Below are 20,897 nucleotides of genomic sequence, written 5' to 3'. Positions count from 1 at the left end.
GAGGTATTTACTTACAAAACAATATCACTCAGCAATGAAATCTGTGTCATCAGGCCCTTAGCAGCACAATGAGTGGATTCAGGTATGATGATTCTAACTGAAGTAAGTCACACAGAAAAAGAAACATCATAAGATATCAGTAATACACGGAATGTAAACTTGGCTACACAGGAACTGAATTACAGAACAGAACAGGGTCTCAAATTTAGAAAACCAACTTATGCTTGCTTAAGGGGAAAGGTGAGATGGGGTGCTGCATAAAACCAGAGATTGAAATGAGCACAGATAAAGTTCCTTAAGTCAAATATGGAATAGACAAGAGCTACTCCTTGCTCAACGAAATGGACTCAACACCGCATATTAAACGCCTAAGAATGTACCTGACTAGTAAGTATCTTAAAAACCTATGGATTGCTATGTCTCTGAAAGAGAATCAAGCATGTGTACAGGGGCATAAACGCAGCAGTGATAGGATTGGAGAGGTTCGGTGAGCAAATGAAGACCCTTTGAAGTCATATTGCATGGTACCCATTACACGGGTCTTAACTCTCCAGGTTTAAGGTATTCTTCCTTCAGCTAAAACATGCATGTGGAACCCAAGTATGATCAACCATGTGAACGGGAGACGTGTTCAAATATGTCTCAGTTTTCCTCCCCTGGTACTCGGGTGCAACATTCCAGACACTTTACTAACACTCTCCCCACTTGGAGAGTCAGCGCCTTTAACCTCCTGTTTGGCCCAGTTTGCAATTTCTGCGGAAGATGAACAGGAATAGCGAGAACCAATGAGAGGCTAGCTGGAGGTGTCTGGACGGGCAAATTTAACTCTCATTTCCCACCAGGAAGAGGAAATAACCAAAGGCTCAGCGTGCCGTGCCGGAACCAGATTAGGGCCTGAAGCCATCCTGCGGTGTTGCGGCCAGGTCACAAGAAAGCGAGTTGAAGAAAGGAGCTCAGGGGAACTGTAATTCACAAACCTGCAGAGTTATAAATGACAGCTATCGTCCAAAAATAGACTGAAGTAAGGCTGCCAAGAGGACTTGAAAGCGGGGCAGAATTGCAGGAAACCGATTTCAGGAGGTAGACTGGAATTGCATTGAAAGCATAGGAAAAGAGGCAGAACGTCCACAATGATGCACTTGGCCAAAAAGGGCGTATGCGTTTTTTTCCTGAATATATTCAGGAAAAAACGCATACGCCCTTTTTGGCCAACCAAGCAAGCTTGCAAAGGAAATCTGCACTACAATGAAGTCTCACTTCCCCCCGGTCAAAAGGGCCATCTGAAAAAAGTGTAAAATCCAGAAAGGCAGGACAGGCCATGGAGAACTGGGAGCCTTGTTATGCTGATGGGCGGGATGTAAATTGCCAACAACCACTCGGGAGAAGTGTATGGTGTTTCCTGAAACATCTAAAAAACAAAGCAACAGAGCCTAGGGCACTGCCACTTATGGTCCTATAGCTTAGGGAAATTAAAATCAAAAAGACACAGCCACCCCAAAGTTTGGAACGGCTCTGTTTACAAGAACCTCATTTACAGTACAAGTTCAACATCGCAGAAAGTGAAAAATGGATAAAGAACTTGTGGTACTTACGTACAATGCAGTATCACTCAGCAATGAAATCTATGTCATCAGGCCCGTAGCAGCATAATGAGTAGATTCAGCTACGATGATTCTAACTGAAATAAGTCACACAGAAAAAGAAACATCATAAGATATCAGTAATACACGGAATGTAAACTTGGCTACACAGGAACTGAATTACAGAACAGAACAGGGTCTCAAATTTAGAAAACCAACTTATGCTTGCTTAAGGGTAAAGGTGAGTTGGGGTGCTGCATAAAACCAGAGATTGAAATGAGCACAGATAAAGTTCCTTAAGCCAAATATGGAATAGACAAGAGCTACTCCTTGCTCAACGAAATGGACTCAACACCCCATATTAAACGCCTAAGAATGTACCTGACTAGTAAGTATCTTAAAACCTATGGATTGCTATGTCTCCAAAAGAGAATCATGCGTGTGTACAGGGGCATAAACGCAGCAGTGATAGGATTGGAGAGGTTCGGTGAGCAAATGAAGACCCTTTGAAGTCATATTGCATGGTACCCATTCCACGGGTCTCAACTCTCCAGGTTTAAGGTATTCTTCCTTCAGCTAAAACATGCATGTGGAACCCAAGTATGATCAACCATGTGAACGGGAGACGTGTTCAAATATGTCTCAGTTTTCCTCCCCTGGTACTCGGGTGCAACATTCCAGACGCTTTACTAACACTCTCCCCACTTGGAGAGTCAGCGCCTTTAACCTCCTGTTTGGCCCAGTTTGCAATTTCTGCGGAAGATGAACAGGAATAGCGAGAACCAATGAGAGGCTAGCTGGAGGTGTCTGGACGGGCAAATTTAACTCTCATTTCCCACCAGGAAGAGGAAATAACCAAAGGCTCAGCGTGCCGTACCGGAACCAGATTAGGGCCTGAAGACATCTTGCGGTGTTGCGGCCAGCTCAAAAGAAAGCCAGTTGAACAAAGGAGCTCAGGGGTACTGTAATTCACAAACCTGCAGAGTTATAAATTACAGCTATTGTCCAAAAATAGACTGAAGTAAGGCTGCCAAGAGGACTTGAAAGCGGGGCAGCATTGCAGGAAACCGATTTCAGGAGGTAGACTGGAATTGCATTGAAAGCATAGGAAAAGAGGCAGAACGTCCACAATGATGCACTTGGCCAAAAAGGGCGTATGCGTTTTTTCCTGAATATATTCAGGAAAAAACGCATACGCCCTTTTTGGCCAACCAAGCAAGCTTGCAAAGGAAATCTGCACTACAATGAAGTCTCACTTCCCCCCGGTCAAAAGGGCCATCTGAAAAAAGTGTAAAATCCAGAAAGGCAGGACAGGCCATGGAGAACTGGGAGCCTTGTTATGCTGATGGGCGGGATGTAAATTGCCAACAACCACTCGGGAGAAGTGTATGGTGTTTCCTGAAACATCTAAAAAACAAAGCAACAGAACCTAGGGCACTTCCACTTATGGTCCTATAGCTTAGGGAAATTAAAATCAAAAAGACACAGCCACCCCAAAGTTTGGAATGGCTCTGTTTACAAGAACCTCGTTTACAGTACAAGTTCAACATCGCAGAAAGTGAAAAATGGATAAAGAAGTTGTGGTATTTACTTACAAAGCAATATCACTCAGCAATGAAATCTGTGTCATCAGGCCCTTAGCAGCACAATGAGTGGATTCAGGTATGATGATTCTAACTGAAGTAAGTCACACAGAAAATGAAACATCATAAGATATCAGTAATACACGGAATGTAAACTTGGCTACACAGGAACTGAATTACAGAACAGAACAGGGTCTCAAATTTAGAAAACCAACTTATGCTTGCTTAAGGGTAAAGGTGAGTTGGGGTGCTGCATAAAACCAGAGATTGAAATGAGCACAGATAAAGTTCCTTAAGCCAAATATGGAATAGACAAGAGCTACTCCTTGCTCAACGAAATGGACTCAACACCCCATATTAAACGCCTAAGAATGTACCTGACTAGTAAGTATCTTAAAACCTATGGATTGCTATGTCTCCAAAAGAGAATCATGCGTGTGTACAGGGGCATAAACGCAGCAGTGATAGGATTGGAGAGGTTCGGTGAGCAAATGAAGACCCTTTGAAGTCATATTGCATGGTACCCATTCCACGGGTCTCAACTCTCCAGGTTTAAGGTATTCTTCCTTCAGCTAAAACATGCATGTGGAACCCAAGTATGATCAACCATGTGAACGGGAGACGTGTTCAAATATGTCTCAGTTTTCCTCCCCTGGTACTCGGGTGCAACATTCCAGACGCTTTACTAACACTCTCCCCACTTGGAGAGTCAGCGCCTTTAACCTCCTGTTTGGCCCAGTTTGCAATTTCTGCGGAAGATGAACAGGAATAGCGAGAACCAATGAGAGGCTAGCTGGAGGTGTCTGGACGGGCAAATTTAACTCTCATTTCCCACCAGGAAGAGGAAATAACCAAAGGCTCAGCGTGCCGTACCGGAACCAGATTAGGGCCTGAAGCCATCTTGCGGTGTTGCGGCCAGCTCAAAAGAAAGCCAGTTGAACAAAGGAGCTCAGGGGCACTGTAATTCACAAACCTGCAGAGTTATAAATGACAGCTATCGTCCAAAAATAGACTGAAGTAAGGCTGCCAAGAGGACTTGAAAGCGGGGCAGCATTGCAGGAAACCGATTTCAGGAGGTAGACTGGAATTGCATTGAAAGCATAGGAAAAGAGGCAGAACGTCCACAATGATGCACTTGGCCAAAAAGGGCGTATGCGTTTTTTCCTGAATATATTCAGGAAAAAACCCATACGCCCTTTTTGGCCAACCAAGCAAGCTTGCAAAGGAAATCTGCACTACTATGAAGTCTCACTTCCCCCCGGTCAAAAGGGCCATCTGAAAAAAGTGTAAAATCCAGAAAGGCAGGACAGGCCATGGAGAACTGGGAGCCTTGTTATGCTGATGGGCGGGATGTAAATTGCCAACAACCACTCGGGAGAAGTGTATGGTGTTTCCTGAAACATCTAAAAAACAAAGCAACAGAACCTAGGGCACTTCCACTTATGGTCCTATAGCTTAGGGAAATTAAAATCAAAAAGACACAGCCACCCCAAAGTTTGGAACGGCTGTGTTTACAAGAACCTCGTTTACAGTACAAGTTCAACATCGCAGAAAGTGAAAAATGGATAAAGAACTTGTGGTATTTACTTACAAAGCAATATCACTCAGCAATGAAATCTGTGTCATCAGGCCCTTAGCAGCACAATGAGTGGATTCAGGTATGATGATTCTAACTGAAGTAAGTCACACAGAAAAAGAAACATCATAAGATATCAGTAATACACGGAATGTAAACTTGGCTACACAGGAACTGAATTACAGAACAGAACAGGGACTCAAATTTAGAAAACCAACTTATGCTTGCTTAAGGGTAAAGGTGAGTTGGGGTGCTGCATAAAACCAGAGATTGAAATGAGCACAGATAAAGTTCCTTAAGTCAAATATGGAATAGACAAGAGCTACTCCTTGCTCAACGAAATGGACTCAACACCGCATATTAAACGCCTAAGAATGTACCTGACTAGTAAGTATCTTAAAACCTATGGATTGCTATGTCTCTGAAAGAGAATCAAGCATGTGTACAGGGGCATAAACGCAGCAGTGATAGGATTGGAGAGGTTCGGTGGGCAAATGAAGACCCTTTGAAGTCATATTGCATGGTACCCATTACACGGGTCTTAACTCTCCAGGTTTAAGGTATTCTTCCTTCAGCTAAAACATGCATGTGGAACCCAAGTATGATCAACCATGTGAACGGGAGACGTGTTCAAATATGTCTCAGTTTTCCTCCCCTGGTACTCGGGTGCAACATTCCAGACACTTTACTAACACTCTCCCCACTTGGAGAGTCAGCGCCTTTAACCTCCTGTTTGGCCCAGTTTGCAATTTCTGCGGAAGATGAACAGGAATAGCGAGAACCAATGAGAGGCTAGCTGGAGGTGTCTGGACGGGCAAATTTAACTCTCATTTCCCACCAGGAAGAGGAAATAACCAAAGGCTCAGCGTGCCGTGCCGGAACCAGATTAGGGCCTGAAGCCATCCTGCGGTGTTGCGGCCAGGTCACAAGAAAGCGAGTTGAAGAAAGGAGCTCAGGGGAACTGTAATTCACAAACCTGCAGAGTTATAAATGACAGCTATCGTCCAAAAATAGACTGAAGTAAGGCTGCCAAGAGGACTTGAAAGCGGGGCAGAATTGCAGGAAACCGATTTCAGGAGGTAGACTGGAATTGCATTGAAAGCATAGGAAAAGAGGCAGAACGTCCACAATGATGCACTTGGCCAAAAAGGGCGTATGCGTTTTTTTCCTGAATATATTCAGGAAAAAACGCATACGCCCTTTTTGGCCAACCAAGCAAGCTTGCAAAGGAAATCTGCACTACAATGAAGTCTCACTTCCCCCCGGTCAAAAGGGCCATCTGAAAAAAGTGTAAAATCCAGAAAGGCAGGACAGGCCATGGAGAACTGGGAGCCTTGTTATGCTGATGGGCGGGATGTAAATTGCCAACAACCACTCGGGAGAAGTGTATGGTGTTTCCTGAAACATCTAAAAAACAAAGCAACAGAGCCTAGGGCACTTCCACTTATGGTCCTATAGCTTAGGGAAATTAAAATCAAAAAGACACAGCCACCCCAAAGTTTGGAACGGCTCTGTTTACAAGAACCTCATTTACAGTACAAGTTCAACATCGCAGAAAGTGAAAAATGGATAAAGAACTTGTGGTACTTACGTACAATGCAGTATCACTCAGCAATGAAATCTATGTCATCAGGCCCGTAGCAGCATAATGAGTAGATTCAGCTACGATGATTCTAACTGAAATAAGTCACACAGAAAAAGAAACATCATAAGATATCAGTAATACACGGAATGTAAACTTGGCTACACAGGAACTGAATTACAGAACAGAACAGGGTCTCAAATTTAGAAAACCAACTTATGCTTGCTTAAGGGTAAAGGTGAGTTGGGGTGCTGCATAAAACCAGAGATTGAAATGAGCACAGATAAAGTTCCTTAAGCCAAATATGGAATAGACAAGAGCTACTCCTTGCTCAACGAAATGGACTCAACACCCCATATTAAACGCCTAAGAATGTACCTGACTAGTAAGTATCTTAAAACCTATGGATTGCTATGTCTCCAAAAGAGAATCATGCGTGTGTACAGGGGCATAAACGCAGCAGTGATAGGATTGGAGAGGTTCGGTGAGCAAATGAAGACCCTTTGAAGTCATATTGCATGGTACCCATTCCACGGGTCTCAACTCTCCAGGTTTAAGGTATTCTTCCTTCAGCTAAAACATGCATGTGGAACCCAAGTATGATCAACCATGTGAACGGGAGACGTGTTCAAATATGTCTCAGTTTTCCTCCCCTGGTACTCGGGTGCAACATTCCAGACGCTTTACTAACACTCTCCCCACTTGGAGAGTCAGCGCCTTTAACCTCCTGTTTGGCCCAGTTTGCAATTTCTGCGGAAGATGAACAGGAATAGCGAGAACCAATGAGAGGCTAGCTGGAGGTGTCTGGACGGGCAAATTTAACTCTCATTTCCCACCAGGAAGAGGAAATAACCAAAGGCTCAGCGTGCCGTACCGGAACCAGATTAGGGCCTGAAGACATCTTGCGGTGTTGCGGCCAGCTCAAAAGAAAGCCAGTTGAACAAAGGAGCTCAGGGGTACTGTAATTCACAAACCTGCAGAGTTATAAATTACAGCTATTGTCCAAAAATAGACTGAAGTAAGGCTGCCAAGAGGACTTGAAAGCGGGGCAGCATTGCAGGAAACCGATTTCAGGAGGTAGACTGGAATTGCATTGAAAGCATAGGAAAAGAGGCAGAACGTCCACAATGATGCACTTGGCCAAAAAGGGCGTATGCGTTTTTTCCTGAATATATTCAGGAAAAAACGCATACGCCCTTTTTGGCCAACCAAGCAAGCTTGCAAAGGAAATCTGCACTACAATGAAGTCTCACTTCCCCCCGGTCAAAAGGGCCATCTGAAAAAAGTGTAAAATCCAGAAAGGCAGGACAGGCCATGGAGAACTGGGAGCCTTGTTATGCTGATGGGCGGGATGTAAATTGCCAACAACCACTCGGGAGAAGTGTATGGTGTTTCCTGAAACATCTAAAAAACAAAGCAACAGAACCTAGGGCACTTCCACTTATGGTCCTATAGCTTAGGGAAATTAAAATCAAAAAGACACAGCCACCCCAAAGTTTGGAATGGCTCTGTTTACAAGAACCTCGTTTACAGTACAAGTTCAACATCGCAGAAAGTGAAAAATGGATAAAGAAGTTGTGGTATTTACTTACAAAGCAATATCACTCAGCAATGAAATCTGTGTCATCAGGCCCTTAGCAGCACAATGAGTGGATTCAGGTATGATGATTCTAACTGAAGTAAGTCACACAGAAAATGAAACATCATAAGATATCAGTAATACACGGAATGTAAACTTGGCTACACAGGAACTGAATTACAGAACAGAACAGGGACTCAAATTTAGAAAACCAACTTATGCTTGCTTAAGGGTAAAGGTGAGTTGGGGTGCTGCATAAAACCAGAGATTGAAATGAGCACAGATAAAGTTCCTTAAGCCAAATATGGAATAGACAAGAACTACTCCTTGCTCAACGAAATGGACTCAACACCCCATATTAAACGCCTAAGAATGTACCTGACTAGTAAGTATCTTAAAACCTATGGATTGCTATGTCTCTGAAAGAGAATCAAGCATGTGTACAGGGGCATAAACGCAGCAGTGATAGGATTGGAGAGGTTCGGTGAGCAAATGAAGACCCTTTGAAGTCATATTGCATGGTACCCATTCCACGGGTTTCAACTACCCAGGTTTTAGGTATTCTTCCTTCAGCTAAAATATGCATGTGGAACCCAAGTATGATCAACCATGTGAACGGGAGACGTGTTCAAATATGTCTCAGTTTTCCTCCCCTGGTACTCGGGTGCAACATTCCAGACGCTTTACTAACACTCTCCCCACTTGGAGAGTCAGCGCCTTTAACCTCCTGTTTGGCCCAGTTTGCAATTTCTGCGGAAGATGAACAGGAATAGCGAGAACCAATGAGAGGCTAGCTGGAGGTGTCTGGACGGGCAAATTTAACTCTCATTTCCCACCAGGAAGAGGAATTAACCAAAGGCTCAGCGTGCCGTGCCGGAACCAGATTAGGGCCTGAAGCCATCCTGCAGTGTTGCGGCCAGGTCACAAGAAAGCGAGTTGAAGAAAGGAGCTCAGGGGCACTGTAATTCACAAACCTGCAGAGTTATAAATGACAGCTATCGTCCAAAAATAGACTGAAGTAAGGCTGCCAAGAGGACTTGAAAGCGGGGCAGAATTGCAGGAAACCGATTTCAGGAGGTAGACTGGAATTGCATTGAAAGCATAGGAAAAGAGGCAGAACGTCCACAATGATGCACTTGGCGAAAAAGGGCGTATGCGTTTTTTCCTGAATATATTCAGGAAAAAACGCATACGCCCTTTTTGGCCAACCAAGCAAGCTTGCAAAGGAAATCTGCACTACAATGAAGTCTCACTTCCCCCTGGTCAAAAGGGCCATCTGAAAAAAGTGTAAAATCCAGAAAGGCAGGACAGGCCATGGAGAACTGGGAGCCTTGTTATGCTGATGGGCGGGATGTAAATTGCCAACAACCACTCGGGAGAAGTGTATGGTGTTTCCTGAAACATCTAAAAAACAAAGCAACAGAGCCTAGGGCACTTCCACTTATGGTCCTATAGCTTAGGGAAATTAAAATCAAAAAGACACAGCCACCCCAAAGTTTGGAACGGCTCTGTTTACAAGAACCTCATTTACAGTACAAGTTCAACATCGCAGAAAGTGAAAAATGGATAAAGAACTTGTGGTACTTACGTACAATGCAGTATCACTCAGCAATGAAATCTATGTCATCAGGCCCGTAGCAGCATAATGAGTAGATTCAGCTACGATGATTCTAACTGAAATAAGTCACACAGAAAAAGAAACATCATAAGATATCAGTAATACACGGAATGTAAACTTGGCTACACAGGAACTGAATTCCAAAACAGAACAGGGTCTCAAATTTATAAAACCAACTTATGCTTGCTTAAGGGTAAAGGTGAGTTGGGGTGCTGCATAAAACCAGAGATTGAAATGAGCACAGATAAATTTCCTTAAGCCAAATATGGAATAGACAAGAGCTACTCCTTGCTCAACGAAATGGACTCAACACCGCATATTAAACGCCTAAGAATGTACCTGACTAGTAAGTATCTTAAAACCTATGGATTGCTATGTCTCCAAAAGAGAATCAAGCATGTGTACAGGGGCATAAACACAGCAGTGATAGGATTGGAGAGGTTCGGTGAGCAAATGAAGACCCTTTGAAGTCATATTGCATGGTACCCATTCCACGGGTTTCAACTACCCAGGTTTTAGGTATTCTTCCTTCAGCTAAAATATGCATGTGGAACCCAAGTATGATCAACCATGTGAACGGGAGACGTGTTCAAATATGTCTCAGTTTTCCTCCCCTGGTACTCGGGTGCAACATTCCAGACGCTTTACTAACACTCTCCCCACTTGGAGAGTCAGCGCCTTTAACCTCCTGTTTGGCCCAGTTTGCAATTTCTGCGGAAGATGAACAGGAATAGCGAGAACCAATGAGAGGCTAGCTGGAGGTGTCTGGACGGGCAAATTTAACTCTCATTTCCCACCAGGAAGAGGAAATAACCAAAGGCTCAGCGTGCCGTACCGGAACCAGATTAGGGCCTGAAGCCATCCTGCGGTGTTGCGGCCAGATCAAAAGAAAGCCAGTTGAACAAAGGAGCTCAGGGGCACTGTAATTCACAAACCTGCAGAGTTATAAATGACAGCTATCGTCCAAAAATATACTGAAGTAAGGCTGCCAAGAGGACTTGAAAGCGGGGCAGAATTGCAGGAAACCGATTTCAGGAGGTAGACTGGAATTGCATTGAAAGCATAGGAAAAGAGGCAGAACGTCCACAATGATGCACTTGGCCAAAAAGGGCGTATGCGTTTTTTCCTGAATATATTCAGGAAAAAACGCATACGCCCTTTTTGGCCAACCAAGCAAGCTTGCAAAGGAAATCTGCACTACAATGAAGTCTCACTTCCCCCCGGTCAAAAGGGCCATCTGAAAAAAGTGTAAAATCCAGAAAGGCAGGACAGGCCATGGAGAACTGGGAGCCTTGTTATGCTGATGGGCGGGATGTAAATTGCCAACAACCACTCGGGAGAAGTGAATGGTGTTTCCTGAAACAACTAAAAAACAAAGCAACAGAACCTAGGGCACTTCCACTTATGGTCCTATAGCTTAGGGAAATTAAAATCAAAAAGACACAGCCACCCCAAAGTTTGGAACGGCTCTGTTTACAAGAACCTCGTTTACAGTACAAGTTCAACATCGCAGAAAGTGAAAAATGGATAAAGAAGTTGAGGTATTTACTTACAAAACAATATCACTCAGCAATGAAATCTGTGTCATCAGGCCCTTAGCAGCACAATGAGTGGATTCAGGTATGATGATTCTAACTGAAGTAAGTCACACAGAGAAAGAAACATCATAAGATATCAGTAATACACGGAATGTAAACTTGGCTACACAGGAACTGAATTACAGAACAGAACAGGGTCTCAAATTTAGAAAACCAACTTATGCTTGCTTAAGGGGAAAGGTGAGATGGGGTGCTGCATAAAACCAGAGATTGAAATGAGCACAGATAAAGTTCCTTAAGTCAAATATGGAATAGACAAGAGCTACTCCTTGCTCAACGAAATGGACTCAACACCGCATATTAAACGCCTAAGAATGTACCTGACTAGTAAGTATCTTAAAAACCTATGGATTGCTATGTCTCTGAAAGAGAATCAAGCATGTGTACAGGGGCATAAACGCAGCAGTGATAGGATTGGAGAGGTTCGGTGAGCAAATGAAGACCCTTTGAAGTCATATTGCATGGTACCCATTACACGGGTCTTAACTCTCCAGGTTTAAGGTATTCTTCCTTCAGCTAAAACATGCATGTGGAACCCAAGTATGATCAACCATGTGAACGGGAGACGTGTTCAAATATGTCTCAGTTTTCCTCCCCTGGTACTCGGGTGCAACATTCCAGACACTTTACTAACACTCTCCCCACTTGGAGAGTCAGCGCCTTTAACCTCCTGTTTGGCCCAGTTTGCAATTTCTGCGGAAGATGAACAGGAATAGCGAGAACCAATGAGAGGCTAGCTGGAGGTGTCTGGACGGGCAAATTTAACTCTCATTTCCCACCAGGAAGAGGAAATAACCAAAGGCTCAGCGTGCCGTGCCGGAACCAGATTAGGGCCTGAAGCCATCCTGCGGTGTTGCGGCCAGGTCACAAGAAAGCGAGTTGAAGAAAGGAGCTCAGGGGCACTGTAATTCACAAACCTGCAGAGTTATAAATGACAGCTATCGTCCAAAAATAGACTGAAGTAAGGCTGCCAAGAGGACTTGAAAGCGGGGCAGAATTGCAGGAAACCGATTTCAGGAGGTAGACTGGAATTGCATTGAAAGCATAGGAAAAGAGGCAGAACGTCCACAATGATGCACTTGGCCAAAAAGGGCGTATGCGTTTTTTTCCTGAATATATTCAGGAAAAAACGCATACGCCCTTTTTGGCCAACCAAGCAAGCTTGCAAAGGAAATCTGCACTACAATGAAGTCTCACTTCCCCCCGGTCAAAAGGGCCATCTGAAAAAAGTGTAAAATCCAGAAAGGCAGGACAGGCCATGGAGAACTGGGAGCCTTGTTATGCTGATGGGCGGGATGTAAATTGCCAACAACCACTCGGGAGAAGTGTATGGTGTTTCCTGAAACATCTAAAAAACAAAGCAACAGAGCCTAGGGCACTTCCACTTATGGTCCTATAGCTTAGGGAAATTAAAATCAAAAAGACACAGCCACCCCAAAGTTTGGAACGGCTCTGTTTACAAGAACCTCATTTACAGTACAAGTTCAACATCGCAGAAAGTGAAAAATGGATAAAGAACTTGTGGTACTTACGTACAATGCAGTATCACTCAGCAATGAAATCTATGTCATCAGGCCAGTAGCAGCATAATGAGTAGATTCAGGTACGATGATTCTAACTGAAATAAGTCACACAGAAAAAGAAACATCATAAGATATAAGTAATACACGGAATGTAAACTTGGCTACACAGGAACTGAATTCCAAAACAGAACAGGGTCTCAAATTTAGAAAACCAACTTATGCTTGCTTAAGGGTAAAGGTGAGTTGGGGTGCTGCATAAAACCAGAGATTGAAATGAGCACAGATAAATTTCCTTAAGCCAAATATGGAATAGACAAGAGCTACTCCTTGCTCAACGAAATGGACTCAACACCGCATATTAAACGCCTAAGAATGTACCTGACTAGTAAGTATCTTAAAACCTATGGATTGCTATGTCTCCAAAAGAGAATCAAGCATGTGTACAGGGGCAAAAACACAGCAGTGATAGGATTGGAGAGGTTCGGTGAGCAAATGAAGACCCTTTTAAGTCATATTGCATGGTACCCATTCCACGGGTTTCAACTACCCAGGTTTTAGGTATTCTTCCTTCAGCTAAAATATGCATGTGGAACCCAAGTATGATCAACCATGTGAACGGGAGACGTGTTCAAATATGTCTCAGTTTTCCTCCCCTGGTACTCGGGTGCAACATTCCAGACGCTTTACTAACACTCTCCCCACTTGGAGAGTCAGCGCCTTTAACCTCCTGTTTGGCCCAGTTTGCAATTTCTGCGGAAGATGAACAGGAATAGCGAGAACCAATGAGAGACTAGCTGGAGGTGTCTGGACAGGCAAATTTAACTCTCATTTCCCACCAGGAAGAGGAAATAACCAAAGGCTCAGCGTTCCGTGCCGGAACCAGATTAGGGCCTGAAGCCATCCTGCGGTGTTGCGGCCAGGTCACAAGAAAGCGAGTTGAAGAAAGGAGCTCAGGGGCACTGTAATTCACAAACCTGCAGAGTTATAAATGACAGCTATCGTCCAAAAATAGACTGAAGTAAGGCTGCCAAGAGGACTTGAAAGCGGGGCAGAATTGCAGGAAACCGATTTCAGGAGGTAGACTGGAATTGCATTGAAAGCATAGGAAAAGAGGCAGAACGTCCACAATGATACACTTGGCCAAAAAGGGCGTATGCGTTTTTTCCTGAATATATTCAGGAAAAAACGCATACGCCCTTTTTGGCCAACCAAGCAAGCTTGCAAAGGAAATCTGCACTACAATGAAGTCTCACTTCCCCCCGGTCAAAAGGGCCATCTGAAAAAAGTGTAAAATCCAGAAAGGCAGGACAGGCCATGGAGAACTGGGAGCCTTGTTATGCTGATGGGCGGGATGTAAATTGCCAACAACCACTCGGGAGAAGTATATGGTGTTTCCTGAAACATCTAAAAAACAAAGCAACAGAACCTAGGGCACTTCCACTTATGGTCCTATAGCTTAGGGAAATTAAAATCAAAAAGACACAGCCACCCCAAAGTTTGGAACGGCTCTGTTTACAAGAACCTCGTTTACAGTACAAGTTCAACATCGCAGAAAGTGAAAAATGGATAAAGAAGTTGTGGTATTTACTTAAAAAACAATATCACTCAGCAATGAAATCTGTGTCATCAGGCCCTTAGCAGCACAATGAGTGGATTCAGGTATGATGATTCTAACTGAAGTAAGTCACACAGAAAAAGAAACATCATAAGATATCAGTAATACACGGAATGTAAACTTGGCTACACAGGAACTGAATTACAGAACACAACAGGGTCTCAAATTTAGAAAACCAACTTATGCTTGCTTAAGGGGAAAGGTGAGATGGGGTGCTGCATAAAACAAGAGATTGAAATGAGCACAGATAAAGTTCCTTAAGTCAAATATGGAATAGACAAGAGCTACTCCTTGCTCAACGAAATGGACTCAACACCGCATATTAAACGCCTAAGAATGTACCTGACTAGTAAGTATCTTAAAAACCTATGGATTGCTATGTCTCTGAAAGAGAATCAAGCATGTGTACAGGGGCATAAGCGCAGCAGTGATAGGATTGGAGAGGTTCGGTGAGCAAATGAAGACCCTTTGAAGTCATATTGCATGGTACCCATTACACGGGTCTTAACTCTCCAGGTTTAAGGTATTCTTCCTTCAGCTAAAACATGCATGTGGAACCCAAGTATGATCAACCATGTGAACGGGAGACGTGTTCAAATATGTCTCAGTTTTCCTCCCCTGGTACTCGGGTGCAACATTCCAAACGCTTTACTAACACTCTCCCCACTTGGAGAGTCAGCGCCTTTAACCTCCTGTTTGGCCCAGTTTGCAATTTCTGCGGAAGATGAACAGGAATAGCGAGAACCAATGAGAGGCTAGCTGGAGGTGTCTGGACGGGCAAATTTAACTCTCATTTCCCACCAGGAAGAGGAAATAACCAAAGGCTCAGCGTGCCGTGCCGGAACCAGATTAGGGCCTGAAGCCATCCTGCGGTGTTGCGGCCAGGTCACAAGAAAGCGAGTTGAAGAAAGGAGCTCAGGGGCACTGTAATTCACAAACCTGCAGAGTTATAAATGACAGCTATCGTCCAAAAATAGACTGAAGTAAGGCTGCCAAGAGGACTTGAAAGCGGGGCAGCATTGCAGGAAACCGATTTCAGGAGGTAGACTGGAATTGCATTGAAAGCATAGGAAAAGAGGCAGAACGTCCACAATGATGCACTTGGCCAAAAAGGGCGTATGCGTTTTTTCCTGAATATATTCAGGAAAAAACGCATACGCCCTTTTTGGCCAACCAAGCAAGCTTGCAAAGGAAATCTGCACTACAATGAAGTCTCACTTCCCCCCGGTCAAAAGGGCCATCTGAAAAAAGTGTAAAATCCAGAAAGGCAGGACAGGCCATGGAGAACTGGGAGCCTTGTTATGCTGATGGGCGGGATGTAAATTGCCAACAACCACTCGGGAGAAGTGTATGGTGTTTCCTGAAACATCTAAAAAACAAAGCAACAGAGCCTAGGGCACTTCCACTTATGGTCCTATAGCTTAGGGAAATTAAAATCAAAAAGACACAGCCACCCCAAAGTTTGGAACGGCTCTGTTTACAAGAACCTCGTTTACAGTACAAGTTCAACATCGCAGAAAGTGAAAAATGGATAAAGAACTTGTGGTACTTACGTACAATGCAGTATCACTCAGCAATGAAATCTATGTCATCAGGCCCGTAGCAGCATAATGAGTAGATTCAGGTACGACGATGCTAACTGAAATAAGTCACACAGAAAAAGAAACATCATAAGATATCACTAATACACGGAATGTAAACTTGGCTACACAGGAACTGAATTCCAAAACAGAACAGGGTCTCAAATTTAGAAAAACAACTTATGCTTGCTTAAGGGGAAAGGTGAGTTGGGGTGCTGCATAATACCAGAGATTGAAATGAGCACAGATAAAGTTCCTTAAGTCAAATATGGAATAGACAAGAGCTACTCCTTGCTTAACGAAATGGACTCAACACCGCATATTAAACACCTAAGAATGTACCTGACTAGTAAGTATCTTAAAACCTATGGATTGCTATGTCTCCAAAAGAGAATCAAGCGTGTGTACAGGGGCATAAACGCAGCAGTGATAGGATTGGAGAGGTTCGGTGAGCAAATGAAGACCCTTTGAAGTCATATTGCATGGTACCCATTACACGGGTCTTAACTCTCCAGGTTTAAGGTATTCTTCCTTCAGCTAAAACATGCATGTGGAACCCAAGTATGATCAACCATGTGAACGGGAGACGTGTTCAAATATGTCTCAGTTTTCCTCCCCTGGTACTCGGGTGCAACATTCCAGACGCTTTACTAACACTCTCCCCACTTGGAGAGTCAGCGCCTTTAACCTCCTGTTTGGCCCAGTTTGCAATTTCTGCGGAAGATGAACAGGAATAGCGAGAATCAATGAGAGACTAGCTGGAGGTGTCTGGACGGGCAAATTTAACTCTCATTTCCCACCAGGAAGAGGAAATAACCAAAGGCTCAGCGTGCCGTGCCGGAACCAGATTAGGGCCTGAAGCCATCCTGCGGTGTTGCGGCCAGGTCACAAGAAAGCGAGTTGAAGAAAGGAGCTCAGGGGCACTGTAATTCACAAACCTGCAGAGTTATAAATGACAGCTATCGTCCAAAAATAGACTGAAGTAAGGCTGCCAAGAGGACTTGAAAGCGGGGCAGAATTGCAGGAAACCGATTTCAGGAGGTAGACTGGAATTGCATTGAAAGCATAGGAAAAGAGGCAGAACGTCCACAATGATGCACTTGGCCAAAAAGGGCGTATGCGTTTTTTCCTGAATATATTCAGGAAAAAACGCATATGCCCTTTTTGGCCAACCAAGCAAGCTTGCAAAGGAAATCTGCACTACAATGAAGTCTCACTTCCCCCCGGTCAAAAGGGCCATCTGTAAAAAGTGTAAAATCCAGAAAGGCAGGACAGGCCATGGAGAACTGGGAGCCTTGTTAATCTGATGGGCGGGATGTAAATTGCCAACAACCACTCGGGAGAAGTATATGGTGTTTCCTGAAACATCTAAAAAACAAAGAAACAGAACATAGGGCACTTCCACTTATGGTCCTATAGCTTAGGGAAATTAAAATCAAAAAGACACAGCCACCCCAAAGTTTGGAACGGCTCTGTTTACAAGAACCTCGTTTACAGTACAAGTTCAACATCGCAGAAAGTGAAAAATGGATAAAGAAGTTGTGGTATTTACTTACAAAGCAATATCACTCAGCAATGAAATCTGTGTCATCAGGCCCGTAGCAGCACAATGAGTGGATTCAGGTATGATGATTCTAACTGAAATAAGTCAGACAGAAAAGAAACATCATAAGATATCAGTAATACACGGAATGTAAACTTGGCTACACAGGAACTGAATTACAGAACAGAACAGGGTCTCAAATTTAGAAAACCAACTTATGCTTGCTTAAGGGTAAAGGTGAGTTGGGGTGCTGCATAAAACCAGAGATTGAAATGAGCACAGATAAAGTTCCTTAAGCCAAATATGGAATAGACAAGAGCTACTCCTTGCTCAACGAAATGGATTGAAAACCCCATATTAAACGCCTAAGAATGTACCTGACTAGTAAGTATCTTAAAACCTATGGATTGCTATGTCTCCAAAAGAGAATCAAGCGTGTGTACAGGGGCATAAACGCAGCAGTGATAGGATTGGAGAGGTTCGGTGAGCAAATGAAGACCCTTTGAAGTCATATTGCATGGTACCCATTACACGGGTCTCAACTCTCCAGGTTTAAGGTATTCTTCCTTCAGCTAAAACATGCATGTGGAACCCAATTATGATCAACCATGTGAACGGGAAACGTGTTCAAATATGTCTCAGTTTTCCTCCCCTGGTACTCGGGTGCAACATTCCAGACGCTTTACTAACACTCTCCCCACTTGGAGAGTCAGCGCCTTTAACCTCCTGTTTGGCCCAGTTTGCAATTTCTGCGGAAGATGAACAGGAATAGCGAGAACCAATGAGAGACTAGCTGGAGGTGTCTGGACGGGCAAATTTAACTCTCATTTCCCACCAGGAAGAGGAAATAACCAAAGGCTCAGCGTGCCGTACCGGAACCAGATTAGGGCCTGAAGCCATCCTGCGGTGTTGCGGCCAGGTCACAAGAAAGCGAGTTGAAGAAAGGAGCTCAGGGGCACTGTAATTCACAAACCTGCAGAGTTATAAATGACAGCTATCGTCCAAAAATAGACTGAAGTAAGGCTGCCAAGAGGACTTGAAAGCGGGGCAGCATTGCAGGAAACCGATTTCAGGAGGTAGACTGGAATTGCATTGAAAGCATAGGAAAAGAGGCAGAACGTCCACAATGATGCACTTGGCCAAAAAGGGCGTATGCGTTTTTTCCTGAATATATTCAGGAAAAAACGCATACGCCCTTTTTGGCCAACCAAGCAAGCTTGCAAAGAAAATCTGCACTACAATGAAGTCTCACTTCCCCCCGGTCAAAAGGGCCATCTGAAAAAAGTGTAAAATCCAGAAAGGCAGGACAGGCCATGGAGAACTGGGAGCCTTGTTATGCTGATGGGCGGGATGTAAATTGCCAACAACCACTCGGGAGAAGTGTATGGTGTTTCCTGAAACATCTAAAAAACAAAGCAACAGAACCTAGGGCACTTCCACTTATGGTCCTATAGCTTAGGGAAATTAAAATCAAAAAGACACAGCCACCCCAAAGTTTGGAACGGCTCTGTTTACAAGAACCTCGTTTACAGTACAAGTTCAACATCGCAGAAAGTGAAAAATGGATAAAGAAGTTGTGGTATTTACTTACAAAGCAATATCACTCAGCAATGAAATCTGTGTCATCAGGCCCTTAGCAGCACAATGAGTGGATTCAGGTATGATGATTCTAACTGAAGTAAGTCACACAGAAAAAGAAACATCATAAGATATCAGTAGTACACGGAATGTAAACTTGGCTACACAGGAACTGAATTACAGAACAGAACAGGGACTCAAATTTAGAAAACCAACTTATGCTTGCTTAAGGGTAAAGGTGAGTTGGGGTGCTGCATAAAACCAGAGATTGAAATGAGCACAGATAAAGTTCCTTAGGTCAAATATGGAATAGACAAGAACTACTCCTTGCTCAACGAAATAGACTCAACACCGCATATTAAACGCCTAAGAATGTACCTGACTAGTAAGTATCTTAAAACCTATGGATTGCTATGTCTCCGAAAGAGAATCAAGCGTGTGTACAGGGGCATAAACGCAGCAGTGATAGGATTGGAGAGGTTCGGTGAGCAAATGAAGACCCTTTGAAGTCATATTGCATGGTATCCATTCCACGGGTTTCAACTACCCAGGTTTAAGGTATTCTTCCTTCAGCTAAAACATGCATGTGGAACCTAGAGTATGATCAACCATGTGATCGGGAGACGTGTTCAAATATGTCTCAGTTTTCGTACCCTGGTACTCGGGTGCAACATTCCAGACGCTTTACTAACACTCTCCCCACTTGGAGAGTCAGTCCCTTTAACCTCCTGTTTGGCCCAGTTTGCAATTTCTGCGGAAGATGAACAGGAATAGCGAGAACCAATGAGAGACTAGCTGGAGGTGTCTGGACGGGCAAATTTCACTCTCATTTCCCACCAGGAAGAGGAAATAACCAAAGGCTCAGCGTGCCGTGCCGGAACCAGATTAGGGCCTGAAGCCATCCTGCGGTGTTGCGGCCAGGTCACAAGAAAGCGAGTTGAAGAAAGGAGCTCAGGGGCACTGTAATTCACAAACCTGCAGAGTTATAAATGACAGCTATCGTCCAAAAATAGACTGAAGTAAGGCTGCCAAGAGGACTTGAAAGCGGGGCAGAATTGCAGGAAACCGATTTCAGGAGGTAGACTGGAATTGCATTGAAAGCATAGGAAAAGAGGCAGAACGTCCACAATGATGCACTTGGCCAAAAAGGGCGTATGCGTTTTTTCCTGAATATATTCAGGAAAAAACGCATACGCCCTTTTTGGCCAACCAAGCAAGCTTGCAAAGGAAATCTGCACTACAATGAAGTCTCACTTCCCCCCGGTCAAAAGGGCCATCTGAAAAAAGTGTAAAATCCAGAAAGGCAGGACAGGCCATGGAGAACTGGGAGCCTTGTTATGCTGATGGGCGGGATGTAAATTGCCAACAGACACTCGTGAGAAGTGTATGGTGTTTCCTGAAACAACTAAAAAACAAAGCAACAGAGACTAGGGCACTGCCACTTATGGTCCTATAGCTTAGGGAAATTAAAATCAAAAAGACACAGCCACCCCAAAGTTTGGGACGCCTCTGTTTACAAGAACCTCGTTTACAGTACAAGTTCAACATCGCAGAAAGTGAAAAATGGATAAAGAAATTGTGGTATTTACTTACAAAGCAATATTACTCAGCAATGAATTCTATGTCATCAGGCCCTTAGCATCACAATGAGTGGATTCAGGTATGATGATTCTAACTGAAATAAGTCACACAGAAAAAGAAACATCATAAGATATCAGTAATACACGGAATGTAAACTTGGCTACACAGGAACTGAATTACAGAACAGAACAGGGTCTCAAATTTAGAAAACCAACTTATGCTTGCTTAAGGGGAAAGGTGAGTTGGGGTGCTGCATAAAACCAGAGATTGAAATGAGCACAGATAAAGTTCCTTAAGCCAAATATGGAATAGACAAGAGCTACTCCTTGCTCAACGAAATGGACTCAAAACCCCATATTAA

At 43.8% G+C, this 20,897-nt stretch overlaps 1 long non-coding RNA gene and 1 pseudogene across 2 annotated transcripts in view; one reads left to right on the top strand and one right to left on the bottom strand.

The window, feature by feature from the left end:
- LOC307181401 (protein-L-isoaspartate O-methyltransferase domain-containing protein 2-like) overlaps positions 1–20,897 on the top strand; it is an 898,150-nt pseudogene that overhangs the window by 568,932 nt on the left and 308,321 nt on the right. The window lies entirely within an intron of this gene.
- Positions 1–20,897, bottom strand: part of LOC307181404 — a 452,206-nt gene that overhangs the window by 126,307 nt on the left and 305,002 nt on the right. Inside the window, exons 2-4 of the long non-coding RNA XR_013826683.1 lie at positions 14,228–14,313; positions 11,072–11,149; positions 16–97 (exon numbers count right to left, since the gene is read on the bottom strand). This is a non-coding gene — a long non-coding RNA (uncharacterized lncRNA). The remainder of the gene's footprint in view (positions 1–15; positions 98–11,071; positions 11,150–14,227; positions 14,314–20,897) is intronic.

This window comes from Stenella coeruleoalba (genome assembly GCF_951394435.1).
Source record: "Stenella coeruleoalba genome assembly, contig: scaffold_65, whole genome shotgun sequence".
NCBI lineage: Eukaryota > Metazoa > Chordata > Mammalia > Artiodactyla > Delphinidae > Stenella > Stenella coeruleoalba.
This window is presented reverse-complemented; position numbering and strand designations above follow the sequence as displayed.